Genomic DNA, 22,771 nt, shown 5'->3' on the forward strand with positions numbered 1-22,771 from the left:
GAATCTGTATTGTCTTACATAGTTTACTTAAATATGAGTATTCAAAAGTGGGATTTAAATCCACGCCTTCACGAGAGACTGCTCGGTCATCCTAACCTACACAAATAAGAAAACTTTCAAGATTGGATGCCAAGCCAGTCATCTGAAGAGTCTAACATTTTGGGGCGTGTTTTGGCATAGTGGGTTTTTTCACTAGCGCTGTCGGAATGACATTGCAGTGTGTTTAATAAAAGTTGTATTGTCAGAAGTGGGATTTCAAACCCACGCCTCCAGGGGAGACTGCGACCTTAACGCAGCGCCTTAGACCGCTCGGCCATCCTGACTTATAGAAAAGCCAAGCCTTTCAGATATGGAAGAAAAAACCGTCATGTTAAGGGTCCAGTTTTTGGGAATTTAAAATAGAAAGATTAGAACTGTTTCTTGTCCATTTCCATCATGTAGTTATTGGTTTATGATTAACAGTGCTGTAACAAAGAGGTCCTGAAGAACCCTTGTTCTTGCTTTAACCTGAAAATACAGAAAAACTACCCTGGGAGGTACCCAGCAGTAGTTTAGTGGAGTTCCATTCTCTATAACATTCACTCAAGTAAGCAGAGGAATCTGTATTGTCTTACATAGTTACTTAAATATGAAATAGAAAATAGAAAGATTAGTACTGTTTCTTTTCCATTTCCATCATGTAGTTATTGGTTTATAATTAACAGTGCTGTAAAAAAGAGGTCCTGAAGAACCCTTGTTCTTGCTTTAACCTGAAAATACAGAAAAACTACCCTGGGAGGTACCCAGCAGTAGTTTAGTGGAGTTCCATTCTCTATAACATTCACTCAAGTAAGCAGAGGAATCGGTATTGTCTTACATAGTTTACTTAAATATGAGTATTCAAAAGTGGGATTTAAATCCACGCCTTCACGAGAGACTGCTCGGTCATCCTATCCTACACAAATAAGAAAACTTTCAAGATTGGATGCCAAGCCAGTCATCTGAAGAGTCTAACATTTTGGGGCGTGTTTTGGCATAGTGGGTTTTTTCACTAGCGCTGTCGGAATGACATTGCAGTGTGTTTAAGAAAAGTTGTATTGTCAGAAGTGGGATTTAAACCCACGCCTCCAGGGGAGACTGCGACCTTAACGCAGCGCCTTAGACCGCTCGGCCATCCTGACTTATAGAAATGCCAAGACTTTCAGATATGGAAGAAAAAACCGTCATGTTAAGGGTCCAGTTCTTGGGAATTTAAAATAGAAAGATTAGAACTGTTTCTTGTCCATTTCCATCATGTAGTTATTGGTTTATGATTAACAGTGCTGTAACAAAGAGGTACTGAAGAACCCTTGTTCTTGCTTTAACCTGAAAATACAGAAAAACTACCCTGGGAGGTACCCAGCAGTAGTTTAGTGGAGTTCCATTCTCTATAACATTCACTCAAGTAAGCAGAGGAATCTGTATTGTCTTACATAGTTACTTAAATATGAAATAGAAAATAGAAAGATTAGTACTGTTTCTTGTCCATTTCCATCATGTAGTTATTGGTTTATGATTAACAGTGCTGTAAAAAAGAGGTCCTGAAGAACCCTTGTTCTTGCTTTAACCTGAAAATACAGAAAAACTACCCTGGGAGGTACCCAGCAGTAGTTTAGTGGAGTTCCATTCTCTATAACATTCACTCAAGTAAGCAGAGGAATCGGTATTGTCTTACATAGTTTACTTAAATATGAGTATTCAAAATTGGGATTTAAATCCACGCCTTCACGAGAGACTGCTCGGTCATCCTATCCTACACAAATAAGAAAACTTTCAAGATTGGATGCCAAGCCAGTCATCTGAAGAGTCTAACATTTTGGGGCGTGTTTTGTCATAGTGGGTTTTTTCACTAGCGCTGTCGGAATGACATTGCAGTGTGTTTAATAAAAGTTGTATTGTCAGAAGTGGGATTTGAACCCACGCCTCCAGGGGAGACTGCGACCTGAACGCAGCGCCGTAGACCGCTCGGCCATCCTGACTTATAGAAAAGCCAAGCCTTTCAGAAATGGAAGAAAAAACCGTAATGTTAAGGGTCCAGTTTTTAGGAATTTAAAATAGAAAGATTAGTACTGTTTCTTGTCCATTTCCATCATGTAGTTATTGGTTTATGATTAACAGTGCTGTAAAAAAGAGGTCCTGAAGAACCCTTGTTCTTGCTTTAACCTGAAAATACAGAAAAACTACCCTGGGAGGTACCCAGCAGTAGTTTAGTGGAGTTCCATTCTCTATAACATTCACTCAAGTAAGCAGAGGAATCGGTATTGTCTTACATAGTTTACTTAAATATGAGTATTCAAAAGTGGGATTTAAATCCACGCCTTCACGAGAGACTGCTCGGTCATCCTATCCTACACAAATAAGAAAACTTTCAAGATTGGATGCCAAGCCAGTTATCTGAAGAGTCTAACATTTTGGGGCGTGTTTTGGCATAGTGGGTTTTTTCACTAGCGCTGTCGGAATGACATTGCAGTGTGTTTAATAAAAGTTGTATTGTCAGAAGTGGGATTTGAACCCACGCCTCCAAGGGAGACTGCGACCTTAACGCAGCGCCTTAGACCGCTCGGCCATCCTGACTTATAGAAAAGCCAAGCCTTTCAGATATGGAAGAAAAAACCGTCATGTTAAGGGTCCAGTTTTTGGGAATTTAAAATAGAAAGATTAGAACTGTTTCTTGTCCATTTCCATCATGTAGTTATTGGTTTATGATTAACAGTGCTGTAACAAAGAGGTCCTGAAGAACCCTTGTTCTTGCTTTAACCTGAAAATACAGAAAAACTACCCTGGGAGGTACCCAGCAGTAGTTTAGTGGAGTTCCATTCTCTATAACATTCACTCAAGTAAGCAGAGGAATCTGTATTGTCTTACATAGTTACTTAAATATGAAATAGAAAATAGAAAGATTAGTACTGTTTCTTTTCCATTTCCATCATGTAGTTATTGGTTTATGATTAACAGTGCTGTAAAAAAGAGGTCCTGAAGAACCCTTGTTCTTGCTTTAACCTGAAAATACAGAAAAACTACCCTGGGAGGTACCCAGCAGTAGTTTAGTGGAGTTCCATTCTCTATAACATTCACTCAAGTAAGCAGAGGAATCTGTATTGTCTTACATAGTTACTTAAATATGAAATAGAAAATAGAAAGATTAGTACTGTTTCTTTTCCATTTCCATCATGTAGTTATTGGTTTATAATTAACAGTGCTGTAAAAAAGAGGTCCTGAAGAACCCTTGTTCTTGCTTTAACCTGAAAATACAGAAAAACTACCCTGGGAGGTACCCAGCAGTAGTTTAGTGGAGTTCCATTCTCTATAACATTCACTCAAGTAAGCAGAGGAATCGGTATTGTCTTACATAGTTTACTTAAATATGAGTATTCAAAAGTGGGATTTAAATCCACGCCTTCACGAGAGACTGCTCGGTCATCCTATCCTACACAAATAAGAAAACTTTTAAGATTGGATGCCAAGCCAGTCATCTGAAGAGTCTAACATTTTGGGGCGTGTTTTGGCATAGTGGGTTTTTTCACTAGCACTGTCGGAATGACATTGCAGTGTGTTTAAGAGAAGTTGTATTGTCAGAAGTGGGATTTGAACCCACGCCTCCAGGGGAGACTGCGACCTGAACGCAGCGCCTTAGACCGCGCGGCCATCCTGACTTATAGAAAAGCCAAGCCTTTCAGATATGGAAGAAAAAACCGTCATGTTAAGGGTCCAGTTCTTGGGAATTTAAAATAGAAATATTAGAACTGTTTCTTGTCCATTTCCATCATGTAGTTATTGGTTTATGATTAACAGTGCTGTAACAAAGAGGTACTGAAGAACCCTTGTTCTTGCTTTAACCTGAAAATACAGAAAAACTACCCTGGGAGGTACCCAGCAGTAGTTTAGTGGAGTTCCATTCTCTATAACATTCACTCAAGTAAGCAGAGGAATCTGTATTGTCTTACATAGTTACTTAAATATGAAATAGAAAATAGAAAGATTAGTACTGTTTCTTGTCCATTTCCATCATGTAGTTATTGGTTTATGATTAACAGTGCTGTAAAAAAGAGGTCCTGAAGAACCCTTGTTCTTGCTTTAACCTGAAAATACAGAAAAACTACCCTGGGAGGTACCCAGCAGTAGTTTAGTGGAGTTCCATTCTCTATAACATTCACTCAAGTAAGCAGAGGAATCGGTATTGTCTTACATAGTTTACTTAAATATGAGTATTCAAAAGTGGGATTTAAATCCACGCCTTCACGAGAGACTGCTCGTTCATCCTATCCTACACAAATAAGAAAACTTTCAAGATTGGATGCCAAGCCAGTCATCTGAAGAGTCTAACATTTTGGGGCGTGTTTTGGCATAGTGGGTTTTTTCACTAGCGCTGTCGGAATGACATTGCAGTGTGTTTAATAAAAATTGTATTGTCAGAAGTGGGATTTGAACCCACGCCTCCAGGGGAGACTGCGACCTGAACGCAGCACCTTAGACCGCTCGGCCATCCTGACTTATAGAAAAACCAAGCCTTTCAGAAATGGAAGAAAAAACCGTCATGTTAAGGGTCCAGTTTTTGGGAATTTAAAATAGAAAGATTAGAACTGTTTCTTGTCCATTTCCATCATGTAGTTATTGGTTTATGATTAACAGTGCTGTAACAAAGAGGTCCTGAAGAACCCTTGTTCTTGCTTTAACCTGAAAATACAGAAAAACTACCCTGGGAGGTACCCAGCAGTAGTTTAGTGGAGTTCCATTCTCTATAACATTCACTCAAGTAAGCAGAGGAATCTGTATTGTCTTACATAGTTACTTAAATATGAAATAGAAAATAGAAAGATTAGTACTGTTTCTTTTCCATTTCCATCATGTAGTTATTGGTTTATAATTAACAGTGCTGTAAAAAAGAGGTCCTGAAGAACCCTTGTTCTTGCTTTAACCTGAAAATACAGAAAAACTACCCTGGGAGGTACCCAGCAGTAGTTTAGTGGAGTTCCATTCTCTATAACATTCACTCAAGTAAGCAGAGGAATCGGTATTGTCTTACATAGTTTACTTAAATATGAGTATTCAAAAGTGGGATTTAAATCCACGCCTTCACGAGAGACTGCTCGGTCATCCTATCCTACACAAATAAGAAAACTTTCAAGATTGGATGCCAAGCCAGTCATCTGAAGAGTCTAACATTTTGGGGCGTGTTTTGGCATAGTGGGTTTTTTCACTAGCACTGTCGGAATGACATTGCAGTGTGTTTAAGAAAAGTTGTATTGTCAGAAGTGGGATTTGAACCCACGCCTCCAGGGGAGACTGCGACCTTAACGCAGCGCCTTAGACCGCTCGGCCATCCTGACTTATAGAAAAGCCAAGCCTTTCAGATATGGAAGAAAAAACCGTCATGTTAAGGGTCCAGTTCTTGGGAATTTAAAATAGAAATATTAGAACTGTTTCTTGTCCATTTCCATCATGTAGTTATTGGTTTATGATTAACAGTGCTGTAACAAAGAGGTACTGAAGAACCCTTGTTCTTGCTTTAACCTGAAAATACAGAAAAACTACCCTGGGAGGTACCCAGCAGTAGTTTAGTGGAGTTCCATTCTCTATAACATTCACTCAAGTAAGCAGAGGAATCTGTATTGTCTTACATAGTTACTTAAATATGAAATAGAAAATAGAAAGATTAGTACTGTTTCTTGTCCATTTCCATCATGTAGTTATTGGTTTATGATTAACAGTGCTGTAAAAAAGAGGTCCTGAAGAACCCTTGTTCTTGCTTTAACCTGAAAATACAGAAAAACTACCCTGGGAGGTACCCAGCAGTAGTTTAGTGGAGTTCCATTCTCTATAACATTCACTCAAGTAAGCAGAGGAATCGGTATTGTCTTACATAGTTTACTTAAATATGAGTATTCAAAAGTGGGATTTAAATCCACGCCTTCACGAGAGACTGCTCGGTCATCCTATCCTACACAAATAAGAAAACTTTCAAGATTGGATGCCAAGCCAGTCATCTGAAGAGTCTAACATTTTGGGGCGTGTTTTGGCATAGTGGGTTTTTTCACTAGCGCTGTCGGAATGACATTGCAGTGTGTTTAATAAAAATTGTATTGTCAGAAGTGGGATTTGAACCCACACCTCCAGGGGAGACTGCGACCTGAACGCAGCACCTTAGACCGCTCGGCCATCCTGACTTATAGAAAAACCAAGCCTTTCAGAAATGGAAGAAAAAACCGTAATGTTAAGGGTCCAGTTTTTAGGAATTTAAAATAGAAAGATTAGTACTGTTTCTTGTCCATTTCCATCATGTAGTTATTGGTTTATGATTAACAGTGCTGTAAAAAAGAGGTACTGAAGAACCCTTGTTCTTGCTTTAACCTGAAAATACAGAAAAACTACCCTGGGAGGTACCCAGCAGTAGTTTAGTGGAGTTCCATTCTCTATAACATTCACTCAAGTAAGCAGAGGAATCTGTATTGTCTTACATAGTTACTTAAATATGAAATAGAAAATAGAAAGATTAGTACTGTTTCTTGTCCATTTCCATCATGTAGTTATTGGTTTATGATTAACAGTGCTGTAAAAAAGAGGTCCTGAAGAACCCTTGTTCTTGCTTTAACCTGAAAATACAGAAAAACTACCCTGGGAGGTACCCAGCAGTAGTTTAGTGGAGTTCCATTCTCTATAACATTCACTCAAGTAAGCAGAGGAATCTGTATTGTCTTACATAGTTTACTTAAATATGAGTATTCAAAAGTGGGATTTAAATCCACGCCTTCACGAGAGACTGCTCGGTCATCCTAACCTACACAAATAAGAAAACTTTCAAGATTGGATGCCAAGCCAGTCATCTGAAGAGTCTAACATTTTGGGGCGTGTTTTGGCATAGTGGGTTTTTTCACTAGCGCTGTCGGAATGACATTGCAGTGTGTTTAATAAAAGTTGTATTGTCAGAAGTGGGATTTCAAACCCACGCCTCCAGGGGAGACTGCGACCTTAACGCAGCGCCTTAGACCGCTCGGCCATCCTGACTTATAGAAAAGCCAAGCCTTTCAGATATGGAAGAAAAAACCGTCATGTTAAGGGTCCAGTTTTTGGGAATTTAAAATAGAAAGATTAGAACTGTTTCTTGTCCATTTCCATCATGTAGTTATTGGTTTATGATTAACAGTGCTGTAACAAAGAGGTCCTGAAGAACCCTTGTTCTTGCTTTAACCTGAAAATACAGAAAAACTACCCTGGGAGGTACCCAGCAGTAGTTTAGTGGAGTTCCATTCTCTATAACATTCACTCAAGTAAGCAGAGGAATCTGTATTGTCTTACATAGTTACTTAAATATGAAATAGAAAATAGAAAGATTAGTACTGTTTCTTTTCCATTTCCATCATGTAGTTATTGGTTTATAATTAACAGTGCTGTAAAAAAGAGGTCCTGAAGAACCCTTGTTCTTGCTTTAACCTGAAAATACAGAAAAACTACCCTGGGAGGTACCCAGCAGTAGTTTAGTGGAGTTCCATTCTCTATAACATTCACTCAAGTAAGCAGAGGAATCGGTATTGTCTTACATAGTTTACTTAAATATGAGTATTCAAAAGTGGGATTTAAATCCACGCCTTCACGAGAGACTGCTCGGTCATCCTATCCTACACAAATAAGAAAACTTTCAAGATTGGATGCCAAGCCAGTCATCTGAAGAGTCTAACATTTTGGGGCGTGTTTTGGCATAGTGGGTTTTTTCACTAGCACTGTCGGAATGACATTGCAGTGTGTTTAAGAAAAGTTGTATTGTCAGAAGTGGGATTTGAACCCACGCCTCCAGGGGAGACTGCGACCTTAACGCAGCGCCTTAGACCGCTCGGCCATCCTGACTTATAGAAAAGCCAAGCCTTTCAGATATGGAAGAAAAAACCGTCATGTTAAGGGTCCAGTTCTTGGGAATTTAAAATAGAAAGATTAGAACTGTTTCTTGTCCATTTCCATCATGTAGTTATTGGTTTATGATTAACAGTGCTGTAACAAAGAGGTACTGAAGAACCCTTGTTCTTGCTTTAACCTGAAAATACAGAAAAACTACCCTGGGAGGTACCCAGCAGTAGTTTAGTGGAGTTCCATTCTCTATAACATTCACTCAAGTAAGCAGAGGAATCGGTATTGTCTTACATAGTTTACTTAAATATGAGTATTCAAAAGTGGGATTTAAATCCACGCCTTCACGAGAGACTGCTCGGTCATCCTATCCTACACAAATAAGAAAACTTTCAAGATTGGATGCCAAGCCAGTCATCTGAAGAGTCTAACATTTTGGGGCGTGTTTTGTCATAGTGGGTTTTTTCACTAGCGCTGTCGGAATGACATTGCAGTGTGTTTAATAAAAGTTGTATTGTCAGAAGTGGGATTTGAACCCACGCCTCCAGGGGAGACTGCGACCTGAACGCAGCGCCTTAGACCGCTCGGCCATCCTGACTTATAGAAAAGCCAAGCCTTTCAGAAATGGAAGAAAAAACCGTAATGTTAAGGGTCCAGTTTTTAGGAATTTAAAATAGAAAGATTAGTACTGTTTCTTGTCCATTTCCATCATGTAGTTATTGGTTTATGATTAACAGTGCTGTAAAAAAGAGGTCCTGAAGAACCCTTGTTCTTGCTTTAACCTGAAAATACAGAAAAACTACCCTGGGAGGTACCCAGCAGTAGTTTAGTGGAGTTCCATTCTCTATAACATTCACTCAAGTAAGCAGAGGAATCGGTATTGTCTTACATAGTTTACTTAAATATGAGTATTCAAAAGTGGGATTTAAATCCACGCCTTCACGAGAGACTGCTCGGTCATCCTATCCTACACAAATAAGAAAACTTTCAAGATTGGATGCCAAGCCAGTTATCTGAAGAGTCTAACATTTTGGGGCGTGTTTTGGCATAGTGGGTTTTTTTCACTAGCGCTGTCGGAATGACATTGCAGTGTGTTTAATAAAAATTGTATTGTCAGAAGTGGGATTTGAACCCACGCCTCCAGGGGAGACTGCGACCTGAACGCAGCGCCTTAGACCGCTCGGCCATCCTGACTTATAGAAAAGCCAAGCCTTTCAGATATGGAAGAAAAAACCGTCATGTTAAGGGTCCAGTTTTTGGGAATTTAAAATAGAAAGATTAGAACTGTTTCTTGTCCATTTCCATCATGTAGTTATTGGTTTATGATTAACAGTGCTGTAACAAAGAGGTACTGAAGAACCCTTGTTCTTGCTTTAACCTGAAAATACAGAAAAACTACCCTGGGAGGTACCCAGCAGTAGTTTAGTGGAGTTCCATTCTCTATAACATTCACTCAAGTAAGCAGAGGAATCTGTATTGTCTTACATAGTTACTTAAATATGAAATAGAAAATAGAAAGATTAGTACTGTTTCTTGTCCATTTCCATCATGTAGTTATTGGTTTATGATTAACAGTGCTGTAAAAAAGAGGTCCTGAAGAACCCTTGTTCTTGCTTTAACCTGAAAATACAGAAAAACTACCCTGGGAGGTACCCAGCAGTAGTTTAGTGGAGTTCCATTCTCTATAACATTCACTCAAGTAAGCAGAGGAATCTGTATTGTCTTACATAGTTACTTAAATATGAAATAGAAAATAGAAAGATTAGTACTGTTTCTTGTCCATTTCCATCATGTAGTTATTGGTTTATGATTAACAGTGCTGTAAAAAAGAGGTCCTGAAGAACCCTTGTTCTTGCTTTAACCTGAAAATACAGAAAAACTACCCTGGGAGGTACCCAGCAGTAGTTTAGTGGAGTTCCATTCTCTATAACATTCACTCAAGTAAGCAGAGGAATCGGTATTGTCTTACATAGTTTACTTAAATATGAGTATTCAAAAGTGGGATTTAAATCCACGCCTTCACGAGAGACTGCTCGGTCATCCTATCCTACACAAATAAGAAAACTTTCAAGATTGGATGCCAAGCCAGTCATCTGAAGAGTCTAACATTTTGGGGCGTGTTTTGGCATAGTGGGTTTTTTCACTAGCGCTGTCGGAATGACATTGCAGTGTGTTTAAGAAAAGTTGTATTGTCAGAAGTGGAATTTGAACCCACGCCTCCAGGGGAGACTGCGACCTTAACGCAGCGCCTTAGACCGCTCGGCCATCCTGACTTATAGAAAAGCCAAGCCTTTCAGATATGGAAGAAAAAACCGTCATGTTAAGGGTCCAGTTTTTGGGAATTTAAAATAGAAAGATTAGAACTGTTTCTTGTCCATTTCCATCATGTAGTTATTGGTTTATGATTAACAGTGCTGTAACAAAGAGGTCCTGAAGAACCCTTGTTCTTGCTTTAACCTGAAAATACAGAAAAACTACCCTGGGAGGTACCCAGCAGTAGTTTAGTGGAGTTCCATTCTCTATAACATTCACTCAAGTAAGCAGAGGAATCTGTATTGTCTTACATAGTTACTTAAATATGAAATAGAAAATAGAAAGATTAGTACTGTTTCTTGTCCATTTCCATCATGTAGTTATTGGTTTATGATTAACAGTGCTGTAAAAAAGAGGTCCTGAAGAACCCTTGTTCTTGCTTTAACCTGAAAATACAGAAAAACTACCCTGGGAGGTACCCAGCAGTAGTTTAGTGGAGTTCCATTCTCTATAACATTCACTCAAGTAAGCAGAGGAATCGGTATTGTCTTACATAGTTTACTTAAATATGAGTATTCAAAAGTGGGATTTAAATCCACGCCTTCACGAGAGACTGCTCGGTCATCCTATCCTACACAAATAAGAAAACTTTCAAGATTGGATGCCAAGCCAGTCATCTGAAGAGTCTAACATTTTGGGGCGTGTTTTGGCATAGTGGGTTTTTTCACTAGCACTGTCGGAATGACATTGCAGTGTGTTTAAGAAAAGTTGTATTGTCAGAAGTGGGATTTGAACCCACGCCTCCAGGGGAGACTGCGACCTTAACGCAGCGCCTTAGACCGCTCGGCCATCCTGACTTATAGAAAAGCCAAGCCTTTCAGATATGGAAGAAAAAACCGTCATGTTAAGGGTCCAGTTCTTGGGAATTTAAAATAGAAAGATTAGAACTGTTTCTTGTCCATTTCCATCATGTAGTTATTGGTTTATGATTAACAGTGCTGTAACAAAGAGGTACTGAAGAACCCTTGTTCTTGCTTTAACCTGAAAATACAGAAAAACTACCCTGGGAGGTACCCAGCAGTAGTTTAGTGGAGTTCCATTCTCTATAACATTCACTCAAGTAAGCAGAGGAATCGGTATTGTCTTACATAGTTTACTTAAATATGAGTATTCAAAAGTGGGATTTAAATCCACGCCTTCACGAGAGACTGCTCGGTCATCCTATCCTACACAAATAAGAAAACTTTCAAGATTGGATGCCAAGCCAGTCATCTGAAGAGTCTAACATTTTGGGGCGTGTTTTGTCATAGTGGGTTTTTTCACTAGCGCTGTCGGAATGACATTGCAGTGTGTTTAATAAAAGTTGTATTGTCAGAAGTGGGATTTGAACCCACGCCTCCAGGGGAGACTGCGACCTGAACGCAGCGCCTTAGACCGCTCGGCCATCCTGACTTATAGAAAAGCCAAGCCTTTCAGAAATGGAAGAAAAAACCGTAATGTTAAGGGTCCAGTTTTTAGGAATTTAAAATAGAAAGATTAGTACTGTTTCTTGTCCATTTCCATCATGTAGTTATTGGTTTATGATTAACAGTGCTGTAAAAAAGAGGTCCTGAAGAACCCTTGTTCTTGCTTTAACCTGAAAATACAGAAAAACTACCCTGGGAGGTACCCAGCAGTAGTTTAGTGGAGTTCCATTCTCTATAACATTCACTCAAGTAAGCAGAGGAATCGGTATTGTCTTACATAGTTTACTTAAATATGAGTATTCAAAAGTGGGATTTAAATCCACGCCTTCACGAGAGACTGCTCGGTCATCCTATCCTACACAAATAAGAAAACTTTCAAGATTGGATGCCAAGCCAGTTATCTGAAGAGTCTAACATTTTGGGGCGTGTTTTGGCATAGTGGGTTTTTTTCACTAGCGCTGTCGGAATGACATTGCAGTGTGTTTAATAAAAATTGTATTGTCAGAAGTGGGATTTGAACCCACGCCTCCAGGGGAGACTGCGACCTGAACGCAGCGCCTTAGACCGCTCGGCCATCCTGACTTATAGAAAAGCCAAGCCTTTCAGATATGGAAGAAAAAACCGTCATGTTAAGGGTCCAGTTTTTGGGAATTTAAAATAGAAAGATTAGAACTGTTTCTTGTCCATTTCCATCATGTAGTTATTGGTTTATGATTAACAGTGCTGTAACAAAGAGGTACTGAAGAACCCTTGTTCTTGCTTTAACCTGAAAATACAGAAAAACTACCCTGGGAGGTACCCAGCAGTAGTTTAGTGGAGTTCCATTCTCTATAACATTCACTCAAGTAAGCAGAGGAATCTGTATTGTCTTACATAGTTACTTAAATATGAAATAGAAAATAGAAAGATTAGTACTGTTTCTTGTCCATTTCCATCATGTAGTTATTGGTTTATGATTAACAGTGCTGTAAAAAAGAGGTCCTGAAGAACCCTTGTTCTTGCTTTAACCTGAAAATACAGAAAAACTACCCTGGGAGGTACCCAGCAGTAGTTTAGTGGAGTTCCATTCTCTATAACATTCACTCAAGTAAGCAGAGGAATCGGTATTGTCTTACATAGTTTACTTAAATATGAGTATTCAAAAGTGGGATTTAAATCCACGCCTTCACGAGAGACTGCTCGGTCATCCTATCCTACACAAATAAGAAAACTTTCAAGATTGGATGCCAAGACAGTCATCTGAAGAGTCTATCTAACATTTTGGGGCGTGTTTAATAAAAGTTGTATTGTCAGAAGAGGGATTTGAACCCACGCCTCCAGGGGAGACTGCGACCTTAACGCAGCGCCTTAGACCGCTCGGCCATCCTGACTTATAGAAAAGCCAAGCCTTTCAGAAATGGAAGAAAAAACCGTAATGTTAAGGGTCCAGTTTTTAGGAATTTAAAATAGAAAGATTAGTACTGTTTCTTGTCCATTTCCATCATGTAGTTATTGGTTTATGATTAACAGTGCTGTAAAAAAGAGGTCCTGAAGAACCCTTGTTCTTGCTTTAACCTGAAAATACAGAAAAACTACCCTGGGAGGTACCCAGCAGTAGTTTAGTGGAGTTCCATTCTCTATAACATTCACTCAAGTAAGCAGAGGAATCGGTATTGTCTTACATAGTTTACTTAAATATGAAATAGAAAATAGAAAGATTAGTACTGTTTCTTGTCCATTTCCATCATGTAGTTATTGGTTTATGATTAACAGTGCTGTAAAAAAGAGGTCCTGAAGAACCCTTGTTCTTGCTTTAACCTGAAAATACAGAAAAACTACCCTGGGAGGTACCCAGCAGTAGTTTAGTGGAGTTCCATTCTCTATAACATTCACTCAAGTAAGCAGAGGAATCGGTATTGTCTTACATAGTTTACTTAAATATGAGTATTCAAAAGTGGGATTTAAATCCACGCCTTCACGAGAGACTGCTCGGTCATCCTAACCTACACAAATAAGAAAACTTTCAAGATTGGATGCCAAGCCAGTCATCTGAAGAGTCTAACATTTTGGGGCGTGTTTTGGCATAGTGGGTTTTTTCACTAGCGCTGTCGGAATGACATTGCAGTGTGTTTAATAAAAGTTGTATTGTCAGAAGTGGGATTTCAAACCCACGCCTCCAGGGGAGACTGCGACCTTAACGCAGCGCCTTAGACCGCTCGGCCATCCTGACTTATAGAAAAGCCAAGCCTTTCAGATATGGAAGAAAAAACCGTCATGTTAAGGGTCCAGTTTTTGGGAATTTAAAATAGAAAGATTAGAACTGTTTCTTGTCCATTTCCATCATGTAGTTATTGGTTTATGATTAACAGTGCTGTAACAAAGAGGTCCTGAAGAACCCTTGTTCTTGCTTTAACCTGAAAATACAGAAAAACTACCCTGGGAGGTACCCAGCAGTAGTTTAGTGGAGTTCCATTCTCTATAACATTCACTCAAGTAAGCAGAGGAATCTGTATTGTCTTACATAGTTACTTAAATATGAAATAGAAAATAGAAAGATTAGTACTGTTTCTTTTCCATTTCCATCATGTAGTTATTGGTTTATAATTAACAGTGCTGTAAAAAAGAGGTCCTGAAGAACCCTTGTTCTTGCTTTAACCTGAAAATACAGAAAAACTACCCTGGGAGGTACCCAGCAGTAGTTTAGTGGAGTTCCATTCTCTATAACATTCACTCAAGTAAGCAGAGGAATCGGTATTGTCTTACATAGTTTACTTAAATATGAGTATTCAAAAGTGGGATTTAAATCCACGCCTTCACGAGAGACTGCTCGGTCATCCTATCCTACACAAATAAGAAAACTTTCAAGATTGGATGCCAAGCCAGTTATCTGAAGAGTCTAACATTTTGGGGCGTGTTTTTTCACTAGCGCTGTCGGAATGACATTGCAGTGTGTTTATGAAAAGTTGTATTGTCAGAAGTGGGATTTGAACCCACGCCTCCAGGGGAGACTGCGACCTTAACGCAGCGCCTTAGACCGCTCGGCCATCCTGACTTATAGAAAAGCCAAGCCTTTCAGATATGGAAGAAAAAACCGTCATGTTAAGGGTCCAGTTTTTGGGAATTTAAAATAGAAAGATTAGAACTGTTTCTTGTCCATTTCCATCATGTAGTTATTGGTTTATGATTAACAGTGCTGTAACAAAGAGGTACTGAAGAACCCTTGTTCTTGCTTTAACCTGAAAATACAGAAAAACTACCCTGGGAGGTACCCAGCAGTAGTTTAGTGGAGTTCCATTCTCTATAACATTCACTCAAGTAAGCAGAGGAATCTGTATTGTCTTACATAGTTACTTAAATATGAAATAGAAAATAGAAAGATTAGTACTGTTTCTTGTCCATTTCCATCATGTAGTTATTGGTTTATGATTAACAGTGCTGTAAAAAAGAGGTCCTGAAGAACCCTTGTTCTTGCTTTAACCTGAAAATACAGAAAAACTACCCTGGGAGGTACCCAGCAGTAGTTTAGTGGAGTTCCATTCTCTATAACATTCACTCAAGTAAGCAGAGGAATCGGTATTGTCTTACATAGTTTACTTAAATATGAGTATTCAAAAGTGGGATTTAAATCCACGCCTTCACGAGAGACTGCTCGGTCATCCTATCCTACACAAATAAGAAAACTTTCAAGATTGGATGCCAAGCCAGTCATCTGAAGAGTCTAACATTTTGGGGCGTGTTTTGGCATAGTGGGTTTTTTCACTAGCACTGTCGGAATGACATTGCAGTGTGTTTAAGAAAAGTTGTATTGTCAGAAGTGGGATTTGAACCCACGCCTCCAGGGGAGACTGCGACCTTAACGCAGCGCATTAGACCGCTCGGCCATCCTGACTTATAGAAAAGCCAAGCCTTTCAGATATGGAAGAAAAAACCGTCATGTTAAGGGTCCAGTTCTTGGGAATTTAAAATAGAAAGATTAGAACTGTTTCTTGTCCATTTCCATCATGTAGTTATTGGTTTATGATTAACAGTGCTGTAACAAAGAGGTACTGAAGAACCCTTGTTCTTGCTTTAACCTGAAAATACAGAAAAACTACCCTGGGAGGTACCCAGCAGTAGTTTAGTGGAGTTCCATTCTCTATTACATTCACTCAAGTAAGCAGAGGAATCTGTATTGTCTTACATAGTTACTTAAATATGAAATAGAAAATAGAAAGATTAGTACTGTTTCTTTTCCATTTCCATCATGTAGTTATTGGTTTATAATTAACAGTGCTGTAAAAAAGAGGTCCTGAAGAACCCTTGTTCTTGCTTTAACCTGAAAATACAGAAAAACTACCCTGGGAGGTACCCAGCAGTAGTTTAGTGGAGTTCCATTCTCTATAACATTCACTCAAGTAAGCAGAGGAATCTGTATTGTCTTACATAGTTACTTAAATATGAAATAGAAAATAGAAAGATTAGTACTGTTTCTTTTCCATTTCCATCATGTAGTTATTGGTTTATAATTAACAGTGCTGTAAAAAAGAGGTCCTGAAGAACCCTTGTTCTTGCTTTAACCTGAAAATACAGAAAAACTACCCTGGGAGGTACCCAGCAGTAGTTTAGTGGAGTTCCATTCTCTATAACATTCACTCAAGTAAGCAGAGGAATCGGTATTGTCTTACATAGTTTACTTAAATATGAGTATTCAAAAGTGGGATTTAAATCCACGCCTTCACGAGAGACTGCTCGGTCATCCTATCCTACACAAATAAGAAAACTTTCAAGATTGGATGCCAAGCCAGTCATCTGAAGAGTCTAACATTTTGGGGCGTGTTTTGGCATAGTGGGTTTTTTCACTAGCACTGTCGGAATGACATTGCAGTGTGTTTAAGAAAAGTTGTATTGCCAGAAGTGGGATTTGAACCCACGCCTCCAGGGGAGACTGCGACCTTAACGCAGCGCCTTAGACCGCTCGGCCATCCTGACTTATAGAAAAGCCAAGCCTTTCAGATATGGAAGAAAAAACCGTCATGTTAAGGGTCCAGTTCTTGGGAATTTAAAATAGAAAGATTAGAACTGTTTCTTGTCCATTTCCATCATGTAGTTATTGGTTTATGATTAACAGTGCTGTAACAAAGAGGTACTGAAGAACCCTTGTTCTTGCTTTAACCTGAAAATACAGAAAAACTACCCTGGGAGGTACCCAGCAGTAGTTTAGTGGAGTTCCATTCTCTATAACATTCACTCAAGTAAGCAGAGGAATCTGTATTGTCTTACATAGTTACTTAAATATGAAATAGAAAATAGAAAGATTAGTACTGTTTCTTGTCCATTTCCATCATGTAGTTATTGGTTTATGATTAACAGTGCTGTAAAAAAGAGGTCCTGAAGAACCCTTGTTCTTGCTTTAACCTGAAAATACAGAAAAACTACCCTGGGAGGTACCCAGCAGTAGTTTAGTGGAGTTCCATTCTCTATAACATTCACTCAAGTAAGCAGAGGAATCGGTATTGTCTTACATAGTTTACTTAAATATGAGTATTCAAAAGTGGGATTTAAATCCACGCCTTCACGAGAGACTGCTCGGTCATCCTATCCTACACAAATAAGAAAACTTTCAAGATTGGATGCCAAGCCAGTCATCTGAAGAGTCTAACATTTTGGGGCGTGTTTTGGCATAGTGGGTTTTTTCACTAGCGCTGTCGGAATGACATTGCAGTGTGTTTATGAAAAGTTGTATTGTCAGAAGTGGGATTTGAACCCACGCCTCCAGCTGAGACTGCGACCTTAACGCAGCGCCTTAGACCGCTCGGCCATCCTGACTTATAGAAAAGCCAAGCCTTTCAGATATGGAAGAAAAAACCGTCATGTTAAGGGTCCAGTTTTTGGGAATTTAAAATAGAAAGATTAGAACTGTTTCTTGTCCATTTCCATCATGTAGTTATTGGTTTATGATTAACAGTGCTGTAACAAAGAGGTACTGAAGAACCCTTGTTCTTGCTTTAACCTGAAAATACAGAAAAACTACCCTGGGAGGTACCCAGCAGTAGTTTAGTGGAGTTCCATTCTCTATAACATTCACTCAAGTAAGCAGAGGAATCTGTATTGTCTTACATAGTTACTTAAATATGAAATAGAAAATAGAAAGATTAGTACTGTTTCTTTTCCATTTCCATCATGTAGTTATTGGTTTATAATTAACAGTGCTGTAAAAAAGAGGTCCTGAAGAACCCTTGTTCTTGCTTTAACCTGAAAATACAGAAAAACTACCCTGGGAGGTACCCAGCAGTAGTTTAGTGGAGTTCCATTCTCTATAACATTCACTCAAGTAAGCAGAGGAATCGGTATTGTCTTACATAGTTTACTTAAATATGAGTATTCAAAAGTGGGATTTAAATCCACGCCTTCACGAGAGACTGCTCGGTCATCCTATCCTACACAAATAAGAAAACTTTCAAGATTGGATGCCAAGCCAGTCATCTGAAGAGTCTAACATTTTGGGGCGTGTTTTGGCATAGTGGGTTTTTTCACTAGCACTGTCGGAATGACATTGCAGTGTGTTTAAGAAAAGTTGTATTGTCAGAAGTGGGATTTGAACCCACGCCTCCAGGGGAGACTGCGACCTTAACGCAGCGCCTTAGACCGCTCGGCCATCCTGACTTATAGAAAAGCAAAGCCTTTCAGATATGGAAGAAAAAACCGTCATGTTAAGGGTCCAGTTCTTGGGAATTTAAAATAGAAAGATTAGAACTGTTTCTTGTCCATTTCCATCATGTAGTTATTGGTTTATGATTAACAGTGCTGTAACAAAGAGGTACTGAAGAACCCTTGTTCTTGCTTTAACCTGAAAATACAGAAAAACTACCCTGGGAGGTACCCAGCAGTAGTTTAGTGGAGTTCCATTCTCTATAACATTCACTCAAGTAAGCAGAGGAATCTGTATTGTCTTACATAGTTACTTAAATATGAAATAGAAAATAGAAAGATTAGTACTGTTTCTTGTCCATTTCCATCATGTAGTTATTGGTTTATGATTAACAGTGCTGTAAAAAAGAGGTCCTGAAGAACCCTTGTTCTTGCTTTAACCTGAAAATACAGAAAAACTACCCTGGGAGGTACCCAGCAGTAGTTTAGTGGAGTTCCATTCTCTATAACATTCACTCAAGTAAGCAGAGGAATCGGTATTGTCTTACATAGTTTACTTAAATATGAGTATTCAAAAGTGGGATTTAAATCCACGCCTTCACGAGAGACTGCTCGGTCATCCTATCCTACACAAATAAGAAAACTTTCAAGATTGGATGCCAAGCCAGTCATCTGAAGAGTCTAACATTTTGGGGCGTGTTTTGGCATAGTGGGTTTTTTCACTAGCGCTGTCGGAATGACATTGCAGTGTGTTTAAGAAAAGTTGTATTGTCAGAAGTGGGATTTGAACCCACGCCTCCAGGGGAGACTGCGACCTTAACGCAGCGCCTTAGACCGCTCGGCCATCCTGACTTATAGAAAAGCCAAGCCTTTCAGATATGGAAGAAAAAACCGTCATGTTAAGGGTCCAGTTTTTGGGAATTTAAAATAGAAAGATTAGAACTGTTTCTTGTCCATTTCCATCATGTAGTTATTGGTTTATGATTAACAGTGCTGTAACAAAGAGGTACTGAAGAACCCTTGTTCTTGCTTTAACCTGAAAATACAGAAAAACTACCCTGGGAGGTACCCAGCAGTAGTTTAGTGGAGTTCCATTCTCTATAACATTCACTCAAGTAAGCAGAGGAATCTGTATTGTCTTACATAGTTACTTAAATATGAAATAGAAAATAGAAAGATTAGTACTGTTTCTTGTCCATTTCCATCATGTAGTTATTGGTTTATGATTAACAGTGCTGTAAAAAAGAGGTCCTGAAGAACCCTTGTTCTTGCTTTAACCTGAAAATACAGAAAAACTACCCTGGGAGGTACCCAGCAGTAGTTTAGTGGAGTTCCATTCTCTATAACATTCACTCAAGTAAGCAGAGGAATCGGTATTGTCTTACATAGTTTACTTAAATATGAGTATTCAAAAGTGGGATTTAAATCCACGCCTTCACGAGAGACTGCTCGGTCATCCTATCCTACACAAATAAGAAAACTTTCAAGATTGGATGCCAAGCCAGTCATCTGAAGAGTCTAACATTTTGGGGCGTGTTTTGGCATAGTGGGTTTTTTCACTAGCGCTGTCGGAATGACATTGCAGTGTGTTTATGAAAAGTTGTATTGTCAGAAGTGGGATTTGAACCCACGCCTCCAGCTGAGACTGCGACCTTAACGCAGCGCCTTAGACCGCTCGGCCATCCTGACTTATAGAAAAGCCAAGCCTTTCAGATATGGAAGAAAAAACCGTCATGTTAAGGGTCCAGTTTTTGGGAATTTAAAATAGAAAGATTAGAACTGTTTCTTGTCCATTTCCATCATGTAGTTATTGGTTTATGATTAACAGTGCTGTAACAAAGAGGTACTGAAGAACCCTTGTTCTTGCTTTAACCTGAAAATACAGAAAAACTACCCTGGGAGGTACCCAGCAGTAGTTTAGTGGAGTTCCATTCTCTATAACATTCACTCAAGTAAGCAGAGGAATCTGTATTGTCTTACATAGTTACTTAAATATGAAATAGAAAATAGAAAGATTAGTACTGTTTCTTTTCCATTTCCATCATGTAGTTATTGGTTTATAATTAACAGTGCTGTAAAAAAGAGGTCCTGAAGAACCCTTGTTCTTGCTTTAACCTGAAAATACAGAAAAACTACCCTGGGAGGTACCCAGCAGTAGTTTAGTGGAGTTCCATTCTCTATAACATTCACTCAAGTAAGCAGAGGAATCGGTATTGTCTTACATAGTTTACTTAAATATGAGTATTCAAAAGTGGGATTTAAATCCACGCCTTCACGAGAGACTGCTCGGTCATCCTATCCTACACAAATAAGAAAACTTTCAAGATTGGATGCCAAGCCAGTCATCTGAAGAGTCTAACATTTTGGGGCGTGTTTTGGCATAGTGGGTTTTTTCACTAGCACTGTCGGAATGACATTGCAGTGTGTTTAAGAAAAGTTGTATTGTCAGAAGTGGGATTTGAACCCACGCCTCCAGGGGAGACTGCGACCTTAACGCAGCGCCTTAGACCGCTCGGCCATCCTGACTTATAGAAAAGCAAAGCCTTTCAGATATGGAAGAAAAAACCGTCATGTTAAGGGTCCAGTTCTTGGGAATTTAAAATAGAAAGATTAGAACTGTTTCTTGTCCATTTCCATCATGTAGTTATTGGTTTATGATTAACAGTGCTGTAACAAAGAGGTACTGAAGAACCCTTGTTCTTGCTTTAACCTGAAAATACAGAAAAACTACCCTGGGAGGTACCCAGCAGTAGTTTAGTGGAGTTCCATTCTCTATAACATTCACTCAAGTAAGCAGAGGAATCTGTATTGTCTTACATAGTTACTTAAATATGAAATAGAAAATAGAAAGATTAGTACTGTTTCTTGTCCATTTCCATCATGTAGTTATTGGTTTATGATTAACAGTGCTGTAAAAAAGAGGTCCTGAAGAACCCTTGTTCTTGCTTTAACCTGAAAATACAGAAAAACTACCCTGGGAGGTACCCAGCAGTAGTTTAGTGGAGTTCCATTCTCTATAACATTCACTCAAGTAAGCAGAGGAATCGGTATTGTCTTACATAGTTTACTTAAATATGAGTATTCAAAAGTGGGATTTAAATCCACGCCTTCACGAGAGACTGCTCGGTCATCCTATCCTACACAAATAAGAAAACTTTCAAGATTGGATGCCAAGCCAGTCATCTGAAGAGTCTAACATTTTGGGGCGTGTTTTGGCATAGTGGGTTTTTTCACTAGCGCTGTCGGAATGACATTGCAGTGTGTTTAAGAAAAGTTGTATTGTCAGAAGTGGGATTTGAACCCACGCCTCCAGGGGAGACTGCGACCTTAACGCAGCGCCTTAGACCGCTCGGCCATCCTGACTTATAGAAAAGCCAAGCCTTTCAGATATGGAAGAAAAAACCGTCATGTTAAGGGTCCAGTTTTTGGGAATTTAAAATAGAAAGATTAGAACTGTTTCTTGTCCATTTCCATCATGTAGTTATTGGTTTATGATTAACAGTGCTGTAACAAAGAGGTACTGAAGAACCCTTGTTCTTGCTTTAACCTGAAAATACAGAAAAACTACCCTGGGAGGTACCCAGCAGTAGTTTAGTGGAGTTCCATTCTCTATAACATTCACTCAAGTAAGCAGAGGAATCTGTATTGTCTTACATAGTTACTTAAATATGAAATAGAAAATAGAAAGATTAGTACTGTTTCTTGTCCATTTCCATCATGTAGTTATTGGTTTATGATTAACAGTGCTGTAAAAAAGAGGTCCTGAAGAACCCTTGTTCTTGCTTTAACCTGAAAATACAGAAAAACTACCCTGGGAGGTACCCAGCAGTAGTTTAGTGGAGTTCCATTCTCTATAACATTCACTCAAGTAAGCAGAGGAATCGGTATTGTCTTACATAGTTTACTTAAATATGAGTATTCAAAAGTGGGATTTAAATCCACGCCTTCACGAGAGACTGCTCGGTCATCCTATCCTACACAAATAAGAAAACTTTCAAGATTGGATGCCAAGCCAGTCATCTGAAGAGTCTAACATTTTGGGGCGTGTTTTGGCATAGTGGGTTTTTTCACTAGCGCTGTCGGAATGACATTGCAGTGTGTTTATGAAAAGTTGTATTGTCAGAAGTGGGATTTGAACCCACGCCTCCAGGGGAGACTGCGACCTTAACGCAGCACCTTAGACCGCTCGGCCATCCTGACTTATAGAAAAGCCAAGCCTTTCAGATATGGAAGAAAAAACCGTCATGTTAAGGGTCCAGTTTTTGGGAATTTAAAATAGAAAGATTAGAACTGTTTCTTGTCCATTTCCATCATGTAGTTATTGGTTTATGATTAACAGTGCTGTAACAAAGAGGTACTGAAGAACCCTTGTTCTTGCTTTAACCTGAAAATACAGAAAAACTACCCTGGGAGGTACCCAGCAGTAGTTTAGTGGAGTTCCATTCTCTATAACATTCACTCAAGTAAGCAGAGGAATCTGTATTGTCTTACATAGTTACTTAAATATGAAATAGAAAATAGAAAGATTAGTACTGTTTCTTTTCCATTTCCATCATGTAGTTATTGGTTTATAATTAACAGTGCTGTAAAAA

The 22,771-nt window shown here is 39.0% G+C and overlaps 22 non-coding genes across 22 annotated transcripts; all 22 read right to left on the reverse strand.

Annotated features, from left to right (window-relative positions):
• Window positions 1-1,077: 1,077 nt before the first annotated feature.
• Window positions 1,078-1,160, reverse strand: TRNAL-AAG (transfer RNA leucine (anticodon AAG)). Its single transcript has one exon. It is a non-coding gene; the product is annotated as a tRNA-Leu (tRNA).
• A 1,349-nt stretch (window positions 1,161-2,509) lies between these two features.
• TRNAL-AAG (transfer RNA leucine (anticodon AAG)) lies at window positions 2,510-2,592 on the reverse strand. The gene has a single exon. It is a non-coding gene; the product is annotated as a tRNA-Leu (tRNA).
• A 1,833-nt stretch (window positions 2,593-4,425) lies between these two features.
• Window positions 4,426-4,508, reverse strand: TRNAL-CAG (transfer RNA leucine (anticodon CAG)). Its single transcript has one exon. It is a non-coding gene; the product is annotated as a tRNA-Leu (tRNA).
• Window positions 4,509-5,262: 754 nt separating this feature from the next.
• TRNAL-AAG (transfer RNA leucine (anticodon AAG)) lies at window positions 5,263-5,345 on the reverse strand. The gene has a single exon. It is a non-coding gene; the product is annotated as a tRNA-Leu (tRNA).
• Window positions 5,346-6,099: 754 nt separating this feature from the next.
• TRNAL-CAG (transfer RNA leucine (anticodon CAG)) lies at window positions 6,100-6,182 on the reverse strand. Its single transcript has one exon. It is a non-coding gene; the product is annotated as a tRNA-Leu (tRNA).
• Window positions 6,183-7,774: 1,592 nt separating this feature from the next.
• On the reverse strand, window positions 7,775-7,857 carry TRNAL-AAG (transfer RNA leucine (anticodon AAG)). The gene has a single exon. It is a non-coding gene; the product is annotated as a tRNA-Leu (tRNA).
• Window positions 7,858-8,369: 512 nt separating this feature from the next.
• Window positions 8,370-8,452, reverse strand: TRNAL-CAG (transfer RNA leucine (anticodon CAG)). Its single transcript has one exon. It is a non-coding gene; the product is annotated as a tRNA-Leu (tRNA).
• Window positions 8,453-8,965: 513 nt separating this feature from the next.
• TRNAL-CAG (transfer RNA leucine (anticodon CAG)) lies at window positions 8,966-9,048 on the reverse strand. The gene has a single exon. It is a non-coding gene; the product is annotated as a tRNA-Leu (tRNA).
• Window positions 9,049-10,044: 996 nt separating this feature from the next.
• On the reverse strand, window positions 10,045-10,127 carry TRNAL-AAG (transfer RNA leucine (anticodon AAG)). Its single transcript has one exon. It is a non-coding gene; the product is annotated as a tRNA-Leu (tRNA).
• Window positions 10,128-10,881: 754 nt separating this feature from the next.
• TRNAL-AAG (transfer RNA leucine (anticodon AAG)) lies at window positions 10,882-10,964 on the reverse strand. Its single transcript has one exon. It is a non-coding gene; the product is annotated as a tRNA-Leu (tRNA).
• A 512-nt stretch (window positions 10,965-11,476) lies between these two features.
• TRNAL-CAG (transfer RNA leucine (anticodon CAG)) lies at window positions 11,477-11,559 on the reverse strand. Its single transcript has one exon. It is a non-coding gene; the product is annotated as a tRNA-Leu (tRNA).
• A 513-nt stretch (window positions 11,560-12,072) lies between these two features.
• Window positions 12,073-12,155, reverse strand: TRNAL-CAG (transfer RNA leucine (anticodon CAG)). Its single transcript has one exon. It is a non-coding gene; the product is annotated as a tRNA-Leu (tRNA).
• Window positions 12,156-12,860: 705 nt separating this feature from the next.
• TRNAL-AAG (transfer RNA leucine (anticodon AAG)) lies at window positions 12,861-12,943 on the reverse strand. The gene has a single exon. It is a non-coding gene; the product is annotated as a tRNA-Leu (tRNA).
• A 1,578-nt stretch (window positions 12,944-14,521) lies between these two features.
• TRNAL-AAG (transfer RNA leucine (anticodon AAG)) lies at window positions 14,522-14,604 on the reverse strand. Its single transcript has one exon. It is a non-coding gene; the product is annotated as a tRNA-Leu (tRNA).
• A 1,833-nt stretch (window positions 14,605-16,437) lies between these two features.
• Window positions 16,438-16,520, reverse strand: TRNAL-AAG (transfer RNA leucine (anticodon AAG)). Its single transcript has one exon. It is a non-coding gene; the product is annotated as a tRNA-Leu (tRNA).
• Window positions 16,521-17,274: 754 nt separating this feature from the next.
• TRNAL-AAG (transfer RNA leucine (anticodon AAG)) lies at window positions 17,275-17,357 on the reverse strand. Its single transcript has one exon. It is a non-coding gene; the product is annotated as a tRNA-Leu (tRNA).
• Window positions 17,358-18,111: 754 nt separating this feature from the next.
• Window positions 18,112-18,194, reverse strand: TRNAL-AAG (transfer RNA leucine (anticodon AAG)). The gene has a single exon. It is a non-coding gene; the product is annotated as a tRNA-Leu (tRNA).
• Window positions 18,195-18,948: 754 nt separating this feature from the next.
• Window positions 18,949-19,031, reverse strand: TRNAL-AAG (transfer RNA leucine (anticodon AAG)). Its single transcript has one exon. It is a non-coding gene; the product is annotated as a tRNA-Leu (tRNA).
• A 754-nt stretch (window positions 19,032-19,785) lies between these two features.
• Window positions 19,786-19,868, reverse strand: TRNAL-AAG (transfer RNA leucine (anticodon AAG)). Its single transcript has one exon. It is a non-coding gene; the product is annotated as a tRNA-Leu (tRNA).
• Window positions 19,869-20,622: 754 nt separating this feature from the next.
• Window positions 20,623-20,705, reverse strand: TRNAL-AAG (transfer RNA leucine (anticodon AAG)). Its single transcript has one exon. It is a non-coding gene; the product is annotated as a tRNA-Leu (tRNA).
• Window positions 20,706-21,459: 754 nt separating this feature from the next.
• TRNAL-AAG (transfer RNA leucine (anticodon AAG)) lies at window positions 21,460-21,542 on the reverse strand. The gene has a single exon. It is a non-coding gene; the product is annotated as a tRNA-Leu (tRNA).
• A 754-nt stretch (window positions 21,543-22,296) lies between these two features.
• On the reverse strand, window positions 22,297-22,379 carry TRNAL-AAG (transfer RNA leucine (anticodon AAG)). Its single transcript has one exon. It is a non-coding gene; the product is annotated as a tRNA-Leu (tRNA).
• Between the last annotated feature and the right edge of the window lie 392 nt (window positions 22,380-22,771).

This window comes from Rhinoderma darwinii, chromosome 3, assembly GCF_050947455.1.
Source record: "Rhinoderma darwinii isolate aRhiDar2 chromosome 3, aRhiDar2.hap1, whole genome shotgun sequence".
Lineage (NCBI taxonomy): Eukaryota > Metazoa > Chordata > Amphibia > Anura > Rhinodermatidae > Rhinoderma > Rhinoderma darwinii.